This window comes from Euprymna scolopes, chromosome 9, assembly GCF_053919585.1.
Source record: "Euprymna scolopes isolate OS-2025 chromosome 9, ASM5391958v1, whole genome shotgun sequence".
Classification (NCBI taxonomy): domain Eukaryota; kingdom Metazoa; phylum Mollusca; class Cephalopoda; order Sepiida; family Sepiolidae; genus Euprymna; species Euprymna scolopes.
Window position 1 is genome coordinate 128,619,611 of NC_136490.1, and position 11,105 is coordinate 128,630,715.

The 11,105-nt window shown below is 31.3% G+C and overlaps 1 protein-coding gene across 4 annotated transcripts in view; it reads left to right on the forward strand.

Annotated features, from left to right (window-relative positions):
• The first annotated feature begins 3,646 nt into the window (after window positions 1-3,646).
• Window positions 3,647-11,105, forward strand: part of LOC145284828 (myocyte-specific enhancer factor 2C-like) — a 347,716-nt gene continuing 340,257 nt past the window's right edge. For 2 of the 4 annotated variants that reach the window (XM_080133798.1, XM_080133802.1), the window contains exon 1: window positions 3,647-4,041. The gene's annotated coding sequence lies outside the window, so the exon portion shown is untranslated. The remainder of the gene's footprint in view (window positions 4,042-11,105) is intronic. The other 2 variants (XM_080133806.1, XM_080133805.1) reach the window with 2 other exon arrangements.

An 11,105-nucleotide genomic window follows, 5' to 3' on the forward strand; every position in this document is an offset into this window, starting at 1 on the left:
GACGCTTTCACTTTTATGGATATATAGATATGTATATGTTTATATATGTATATATATACGTATATGTTTATATACTATATATATGTTTACATATGCATATAGATAAATGCATATATATGTATATGTTTATATATATATATATATATATAAATATATATATATATATATATATATATATATATATATATAGATATATATATATACATTTTCATCCCAAACAAGGCATATTGCCACTTTGTTGTAGGGGGCTACTATCAGGGACATAAGCATTAGGGGTACTGTGTAGGAAGTTGGGCAGTAAGATGTCGGTTCACGTTGCACTTGAACTTCTGCATGTCAGTGCAGTCGGGGAAGCAGGGACCCGGAATGGAATTCCAAAGTCTAGCTGTTCTGGGAAAGAAACTACTGGAGTAGAAGGCTCTCTTGTATCTAGGGATCTCCACTATGAAGGGGTGGGATTTAGCTGCTTGTCATGTTTGTCGGGGTATTTACGTTGAGGGGGCACAAGTGCTTGCAGTTCGTCAGAGCTTTCACCGTTAAACTACTTGTAGAACAGGCAGAGGGATGCAACATTTCGTCGATGTGACAGAGGCTGAGGTTTAGCTGACAGTTTAGGACCTATCAGGTTGGCGACTCTCTTTTGAACCTTGTCTAGGAGCGAGAGACTAGTGGCAGATGCACCAGCCCAAATATGACAACAATACTCCATACATGGGCGAATGGTGGCCTTATATATATATGTATGTGTTTATATATGTATATATATGTATATGTATGTATATATATATGTATATGTTTATATATGTATATATGTGTATATGTTTATATATATATATGTATATGTTTATGTATGTATATATGTGTGTGTGTGTAAGTGTGTAAGTGTGTGAATTCTGAATTAAATTATGTAGAATTACAACAAAATGTATTATTTGACAAAATAGTACAAATAATTAAGTGCTTTTTTCTTAATCCATGGATTTTCAATGAATGGCCCATCTCATCGCAGGAAATGTTGTTAGCAAAATAGATGTGGGTAATTATAAATTTTGCTTATTAGCACATTCATTTTAATATATATATATATATATATATATATATATATATATATATATATATATACGAATTAGATACAAAATCATAAAAAGTGCGGTCATTTTTGGTCTAAAGTAACAAATTTAACTTTATAGTATGAATTCTTTTATTTATTGCAAGCATTATTGACTACATATGTGCGTACATGTTTCAGCTGCGATTACTTTCGAGAATCAACTTCTTTGGGCCTCATACGTAGGCTCTATATTTATAGATATCGACAATACCTGAGAAGGTTGTGTCTCGAAAGAGATCACAGCTGAAACATGTATGCACATATGTAGCCAATAACTTTTGTATAAATAAAGTAAGCTATACTATATTCAACTCCTCTACCTGTTATTGAGCACTATTTTGTAAACACTGGAGTTTCATTGGATTAACATCTACAATCAACTTCATGAGCAAAGCTTTTTTCATATTTTTGGTCTGTGCAACACAATACCACGGATCGTCTTCCCAGCTGACTATAACATGTTCGTTTTTAAGTCGAACGTGAAAAGTATCTTATTGAGCCGTCCTCTTAAATAATTCATTTCTATCCAATTCCCCTCATCATCGATCATCACGATTTTGTTTTACCTGACAATCTTTAACTCTTATCCTCGAGTGGCCTCCTGGCCTTAATAAGGGATTATAGTATAAAAATATAACCATTATAGTAATAAAATTAACTACAGATACTACACTTTGCTCCTAGTCGAAAAAGTCGAGAAATATTTCTGCTTTATGTTCCAAAGTATTGTCCGCCCTCCGTCGACTACTATGATGTTGCAAGAGCGAAAAGTTTCGCGAGAAAATAAACTTTTGGAGAAGTTTTAAGAGTAAGAGAATTGTCTGCTACGTTTAAGAGAGAGAGGAGGGGGGACAAGAAAGATGGTGCGAGAACCTGGAAACGGATAGAAACAAAAGTTCGATAGATTTCGTGCAGATCAATCAGAAGTTTCAAAACTAATCAACGACTCGATCGACAGCGTCTGATGGGGCAAATCTTTAGATAGAAGAGAGGGCCAGTTAAATGGAGAGCAAGGAGAAGGAGAGCCTCGTTTTTTTAGGTGTACAAATTGAGGAGAGCTAAACAAGAAAGGAGAGCGAAAGATAGAGAGAGGACGAAAGATAAATTGAGAGCGGACGAAAGAAAGAGAACGCCGAGAACAATTGCAAACGTTCAGGTCGGAGATATCTCTTTCTATCGAATGGTTCACTCTGAACTCTCTCTCTCTCTCTCTCTCTTTCTCTCTCTCTCTGTCTCTCTCTCTCTCTCTCTCTCTCTCTCTCTCTCTCTCTCTGCATGAGACGACCGTCTGTGAGTAGTTTCTCAGTCTATCTGCCCTCCTCCTCCTACTACTATACACTACTACTACTACTACTACTACACCTATTATTAGTCCCACCTCACGACTATTGCCACTACTACTACTCCCACTGCTGCTGGTGCAATCCAAAACTACAGAAGTGCGAGAAAACCCACTTTGACGACCGCAAGCAGCAGGAAAGGGACGTTGAACAACTCAAAAATTATATTCTTTTTCTTCTTGGCCAACAACAACAACAACAACAACAACGACGACGACGAAATTATGAAACAAAACGGAAAAATTTGACTCTTGTATTAAAATAACTCACATATCTGTTATCCGAATTCTCGACACGTTGTAACCGGAGTTTTTACCAGAAATTATTAAGAATATTAAAAATCTTTAAAATAATAATAAAATAAAACAACAAATGTGTGTTATAATTAATTATTTATTTATTTAATAACGAAAAAAACAAACAAAAAAAACAAAAAAAAAAACAAATTTCTAACAGGAATCATCGCCAACACCGCCGCCGTTACTAGTAACCCTGCTACAGTAAATCTTATACGTTCTTATATTGTTCGATTCGGAGTCACTTTTTCTTGGGCTTTATATATTCTACGACGACACATTTGGTTAGGGAGAAGAAAACGAAAAAGAAAAAAAAAAAGAAAATTATTGCCAAACTGTCTACATAGTTTGTTTAAAGCAGTATATCCGTGTATACAATATACAACACGCGCGGTCACCTAACATCATAATTTCGCAGAGAAACCCAACTATACATAAACAAAACAAAATCAAACAACAAACCCGCCATACACACACAAAAAATCGATCGTTGAAGAGTTTGGATGATTTTGAAATCTTACTAAAAGCAAAATAACCTAAACAACAACAGAATAAATAATTTACTACCGTAACTATTCTGTTCTAGGTATTTATTTACTATTATTTATTTATTATTAATATTTCAAGTTGGACTGGGACGGTATCATCTTTCTCTTTCCTCTTACAAGCAAGCACTTTTTGAGGGGACTGTTTTGTTATTGTGTACTCGCTCGTTTCTTATAAAACTGCTGCTCACGTCATTTCAACACCTGGTTCCATAGCAACGCCTTCATCAAATATCGTTATGACAATCCAATAGCATTAAAAACTAAACAACAACATCATCAACAACAACAACAACAACAACAATAATAATAATAATAATAATATCAAATAGTTACAAAAATATACATCATATCATCACCCCTGAAAAAGCTGCAAACGTTGTATTTGATAAGTGTGCGTGGTATATATTTACTATATAGGATCGTCCATCGATACAACATCGTAAGAAAAGTGCTAATCATCATCACCGTCTTCATCAGCAGCACGTAACAGCATCACCACCACCATCATCTTCTTCATCGTCATCATCATCATCATCATCATCGCCACCGTTATCAGCAGCAAAGCAGTTACAGCAGCGGAGCGGCGCGCACCTGGCCACCATCGCAAATAACAAACGCGCGTCCGTGCCTGTTGTTCTTGTAACACAAATAACTTCACTTTTTCTTCGCTATCAGTTTTTCTGGTCCATCTTCTTTGCGAGCCGTTATTTTTTTTCGGACTAACGTTCACAATATCTACGGCAGAGGTGAGTTGTGTGTTTATTTTTTATTTATTTATTTATTTATCTATTATTTTTGGATTGTTTGTTTAGACAATTTCGGATGTACGTTATATTAAACGATTTTCCATGTACACACAAAAAATTGAAGGAAAAAAGGTTAACAGTAACATTTAAAACTGATATTTATTATAAATACTTTTTTCTTATTTTACATTATTTAAAAAAAAATAATAATAATTTGTACACACTTCAGACGCTCACGCTCACACATAAACACTTATTACCAACTTACACAGATTTTTTTTTTCTTACACATATTTCTTTTAACTTGTCATTGAATTCGTTTAGTAATTTTTTCTCTCTCTTCATCCCAAAATGCTTGTTACGCAGTTTACTGTTCGTCTTCTCTTATTTTGTGCCGTTCGTCCGATTATTATTACTTTTTTTTTTTTATATTGGGTTGCTATTTTCACAGTGTCCCGGCTGGTGTAACCTCCGGCCTATTTCAGTGAGAGTTAAACTTTGGTTCAGATCAAGACTTCGTACAAGTTCCCGAGTTCGACAAGTTCAAAAAGTTGCAACTGATCGAAGGTGAAACCTTGTGAAAGTATCAACAAAAAGCGGAATAGTAGTCGCAATAAACTAGATACTATAAATTATCGATCTTCATAAAAAAAAATGTCCGAACATAATTTCCTCTTTTTTTTTTTTTTTTTTTTTAATTCACTGAGTCTGGTCTCTTATTGCATTTGTTAATACACCTCTATTTACCTCAGTTTATTCCACCCCGTATATTTATTTACTCAGAAATTGTCATTTATTCGCACCCATAACATTTTATTCATATTTTTATGAAGTACGTCTTACACGTGTTTTTTGTTGAATAGGGTAAGCCCACCAAACAACGTATCAGAGACAAATGTATGTTCCTCGGAAAAAAACAGTTAAAAAGTTTGTTTTTCCCCCTTGAAATGAAAAAAAAAATTGAAGAAAAATGTTTATAAAAGAAAATGAAAATGTTATATATATATATATATATATATATATATATATATATATATATATATATATATATATATATATATATATATTAAGCTTACATGCGCAGATCATGTCATAATCATTAGATCACTATCACCGTCTTGATATTTAAAAATAAATGTTTAAATTTCAACTGTATTTCTCGCGATTAACGTTGCCCGTGTGGGTTTGTTCCTTGCTAATGGAGTCAGAAATGGCTTCATTGCCGGATTCGAATCTCCCGACCGGCGGTAATCGTGTCAACCTGATGATTTCTGAAATGATGAAATACTAGTGTCTGTAGCTATTAAAAAATAATTATAATAATAATTATATATATATATATATATATATATATATATATATATATATATATATATATATATATATATATATATATATATATATATATATATACTTACTTAGCTGCCTTCTATTGCAGAAAGTAAGTTTCTAGTCCTCTGGCTGACAACATTGCGGGACTGAATCCGTCAAGATCTCTTCTCTTGAAGGAAGAGGTAATGTCTAATTCATGCTTTTGCGAATGACTCAATCGCATTTACTTTCAATCCTCTCATAATATTCTTCATCATCCAAATGACAATCTATCCATCTCATTAACTCTTATCCTCAAATAGCTTTTGGGGTATTAGTGACTCTTTAGAAAGAGAGATGTAAAAAAGAGAATGCGTATAAATAAGGATAACATGTGGTAAAAGGTAAACAAAAATAGAGCAACCGGACGTCAATAACATTTTATCGCTTTCAAAATCGTTTGACATTTTTATACCAAAGGTAAACGTTACTATTGCCGGCATCAATCATTTTCAAAGGGAAAATACAGTTGGAAAATTAGCGAATTTTAATTTCAATTATTTGTGATCTATTTGCGTTAAAAATATTTTATATAAGTTATAAGCCTTCGAAACTGTTGTCATTAATAGATCGATTTTTTTTTAAATATGTGGTTTGAAGCAAAAACGCCAGTACGCACTTAAATGTCACATCGAAAATAGTAATATATCCTAAAATGAAGAAAATTCATCGTGTAGAACTTATGCTTTTTTTTTTAGTAAAAAGAAATCTATCGCTATAATCAAAAACAAAACGCTAGCCATTAAAGAAAAGGAGATAAATATGTCCTCTATATTCGCAATCTTCAAGGCGTTCACATCTAGAGAAAATGCAATTTCCCAAAATTGTCCGTAAAAGTGCTTTTAACTATAAACAATTTTCTGCTCGATGAGGTTTCGTAATTTTTGGATATATTACTATTTTCGACATGACAAGTAAGTACTATTTTTCTTGCTTAAAACCACATATCAAAAAAACTCGATCTGTCACTCTCTCTTTAACAAGCACTACAAGAAGTAAGGTACGTAAACGGCTATCCATGTATTACATTGCTCAGAATTGATATTTACGGTAACTTAAGATGCTATGCTTATATTTTCTATGAGATACTATATATTTTAACGCAAATGGGCCACAAAAATATGTAGATGATCCCAAAATATATTATTTTTGTATTAATTTCCGAACTGTATTTCTTTAAAATAGTTTGCGTCGCCAATAGTGCAGTTTACGTCCCCCATCCCAAGTTTTGTTGGGTGACTTTCTCGTCTTTTCGGATTCTAAAATGTTTCTATTCATTTTAACATAACTATACACGACGGACACACGGACACACAACATGTGTTCGCACTTGTTGTGAGGAGGCGCGTGCAATTTGATCGCTTTCTAGATTTGCATGTTTTTTTTTTCTTACTTTTTTTTTTTTTGAATACAGATTACTTTTTATTTATTTGTTCTTCCGAACGACGTAACACTGTTATCAGTAAATAATTTAATTTTTTTTCTTTCTTTTTTTTTGGGGGGGGGGTATGAGTTATGCATTAATTTCTGCTCCCCGTCGAGTGGCAGCACTTTAGATAAAGATCTGTAATGATAACACAATTGTTTTTTGTTTTTTGTTTTTTTTTGCTTACCCACAATAGTCTTTGCCCTCTTCTCTCTCTCTCTCCCACTTCTCTCTCTGTATCTCTCTCTCACACACACACACACACACACACACACACACACAATAGACAATAGTCCAATGTCGTTTCTCTTTATAAATGTCTCGTGTTAAACCAAATTGAGTAACGTTTGCATTAGATTTAAGATTTTAACATGTAACTAAACCATTTTACACGAAAGTTTCTTTCCTTTTCTTTTTACAAATATTCTATTAATTTAAAATTTAAAAAAAATTAAAAAAAACTAAATAAAAATAATCTAATTCTAATTTAAGCTAGAAAAAAAAAATCCCCGTAAATTCCTTTCTACCGTTTCTCTCTTTTCGCGTTAAACAGTAATACTACTAAAGTGATATTTCCTTTTAGTTATAATGGACTATCCCAGTTTTGTCTAAATGGCTTAATTTCTTTATTATTTTAAAGTGAACGCACGTGCGTTTGTGTGAGAGAGATGTTTGAAACTGTTGGGCATGATGTTGTTGATCAAATATTAGAGGATCAAAAACATACAATAAAAGAGGGTGAAAATGATAAATAAAATTTAATAGATGGTTGTTCTGTCATTTGCAATTAGAAGCATTAAAATAGAAATGTTTTCAAACATAACTCAGTCCCAAAACTGAGAAATATTTTAGCATGTTTTGTGTGCGTGTGATAAAAATAAGTAAGAAAAAAAGTCTTAAAAACAAATATTAAGGCACTGATAAATAGCATATATATATATATATATATATATATATATATATATATATATATATATATATATATATATATATATATATATATATATATATATATATAATCTTCTAGAAGAGGTACCGGCGTTTCCCGGTATCAAATGTAACGTAAACTTTCTTTTAAAAACTGAAGTAAAAAACGAAACTGAGGCATTTACATGTATTATGATTTGTTTGTAAGTGAAAAAAAAAAAATACTCGAGCCGAGATCGAAACCAAAACCTAAAGACAGTCAGCCAAGTACGATAGCCATTAGACCAGCTGACCACGATTTAAAAAGTGATTTCAAACCTCGTAAAACAGTTTTCAGATAAAAATTCGATAACTTTCCAAGTACCAAATTTTTAAATTTTGACTCTTTAGCAGCCATTTTTCCGAATGAAAACCGATTGAAAAGCGTCCACATGTCTGAATACCCTATACACCAAGTATCAAGTCTGCAGATCAAAAATTCGTTGAATATATAGGTTGAGAGTTGTCCTCACACACACATACACATTCTCACTTTATATATATATATATATATATATATATATATATATATATATATATATATATATATATATATAAAGCAAGGGTGCCCGGCTTTGTCCGGTCGTAAGATATGCTTAAAGATATTTTAATTTGTCCAGATTTCATATATATTATTATAAAGTTGTGATTTCAAAAGTAAAAAAAAAATAGTATTTGGGTGCCATCAGCTAGAATCGAAACCGAAAGCAAAAGTATAGCATTCAAAGCTGGTGATGTTACCACTGTACCAACGTGACACGCTTATGAAGTTATTTAAAATTAAAAATAAAAAATAAACTAAGATCAATGTACAAAATGTATAATGACTTTGTTCAATTTTGACCCCTTAAAAACTATTTTAACCGGCTAAACATCCATAAAAGAACGGTCCATTAAAATCCAATCATTTGAGGCCCCTAGGTCCACTCTGCGATTTTTAGTTTCGAAGAGATATAGTTGAAAATATGAAGACAGACAGACATAAAGCTTTTTATATATTAGATATATATATGTTAGAGAGAGAAAGAGAAAGAGAGATGAACTATAATTTACATACAGTATAACCCCGGGATACGGCATAAAATTAATAACAAAATACAGTACAGTATATAATACACATGTATATAATCAAATATCACTATAAATAACATCGTAAGGTGGGGTAAATATAGTAATCAGGGGCCGAAAAACACTGTATTCCACATCGTAACCTACAAAACTCTTATCCTAGGGCCACCGTATTCCAGGGTTCTACCGTATATGAAGTTTTTAGTTCATGTCTATTTATGAACTTCGATGGTTTTGCAGATAGACTCTGGTAGCCATAAATTACCGAGATTATATGAATATTTTATTTTTATCAAAGTGTGCTCCAAATTTATTGAAGGATAATCATGCACGCTTCACATTCGTAAAAATTAAATACATTTGAATTCATTTTATTTCATTAACCTATCATTCAATTATAGAATTAAAAGAGAGAAAAAGAAAGAAATTTTGATAAAGGGTTTCAGCTCTTTAAACAGGAGAACATAGGGTCCCTCATCGATTTCCTGGAAACTCTGAGTGTGTCTCCAGGAGGTTAAAGGTACGTGATGTGTTAGAACATATTTCAATTAATGTCTCTTTATTTTCACACACTAATGAACGTTGCAATTGAATTAATGTAAAAAAAAAAAGAAAAAAAAAGAAGAAAAGGGATCGGACGCTAAAGGATAAAAAGTCCTTCCTTCAATTTTGCGCAACGTCCTGCTTATATATGTATATATATATATATATATATATATATATATATATATATATATATATATATATATATATAACCCGTATCCTTGATTTGCCTCCGGGCCTTGATAAGCGGTGACTTCTATGTAAAATATATATATATACACGCACATAAGCAGGCTGCCCGGCATTACCTGTTCGTAAAATACGCTTAAATATCATATTTTGTTTAATGAAGATTTCGTATTTATTACTATATTATATTGGACCCAATATATAGTAATGATTTAAAAAGTTTAAAAAAAAAAGTGACTCTTGCGCCAACCACCGAGAATTGAAACCACAACGTTTAGCTTACGATTTACTTTTTCCTTTGACGTTAAATCCTGAGCTATGAAGACATGTTGACTCCAAGACTAAAAATGAAAACATATATCAATAGCTATTACATTACGCATATTCATAATGCCGTCGTTCTACCTTCGCCTGACAAATTCCATTTTTTTAATCTTCACACTTTTGCACCGATTTTTCACGGCTAAAACCCAAATATGAGGTTTCGTATGGATTCGACTTGCAGACCAAAAACTGACAGAGAAGTTTGGTAGGCAAATTTTTTAAGCAAATATATATATACGCATGCATAAATATATATATAGAAAGAGGTTTACGTTTGCGGTAACTTTTTTACGCAAATATTACGCAAGTATAAACTATGTAGAATATCTGCCTGAATATAATTACACGTAATAGTTAACTAAAGATGATCATCCCATAAGAAAATTGAAAAAAAAACTAATAGGGAATTAATTAAAATAGATTTAAAAAGAATATTTAAATTAGTTCGATCTTCTGCAGATGAATGCAATTCCACAACCCATATATAACAAAGTTGTATTTTTTTAAATAAATAGAAAACTGGGTTTTAATAATATGAATATCAATACACACACAGAAAAACAATTGCTAGGAGTAATATATATATATATATATATATATATATATATATATACAAACAAGCAAACACTATATATATATATATATATATATATATATATATAAACACACATTATGTATATATATATATATATATATATATATATATATATATATATATATATATATATATAATGTGTGTGTGTCAGTGTATATATATGTTTGCTTGTCTGTATATATATATATATATATATATATATATATATATATATATATATATGTGTGTGTGTCTGTGTGTGTGTGTATATATATATGTATATATATATGTGTATATAGATATATATATGTGTATATATATGTATATATATGTGTATATATATATGTATATATATATATATATATATATATATATATATATATATATAATTTCAAAAGAATTACACTCGAACTGTTTTCGTATACTTAACAATACGTAAGTTTCGTTCAGTTTAAACTCTTTAATAGGGCACAAAAGATTGAAATAACATCATTACCGCCGGTTTTAAAACCAACAAAGGAGAAGGGTCTAGTGTTTACCGACATCAATCACCGATCTGATTGAAGTAACTCCTTTCACATTATTATTTCGTACACACACGCA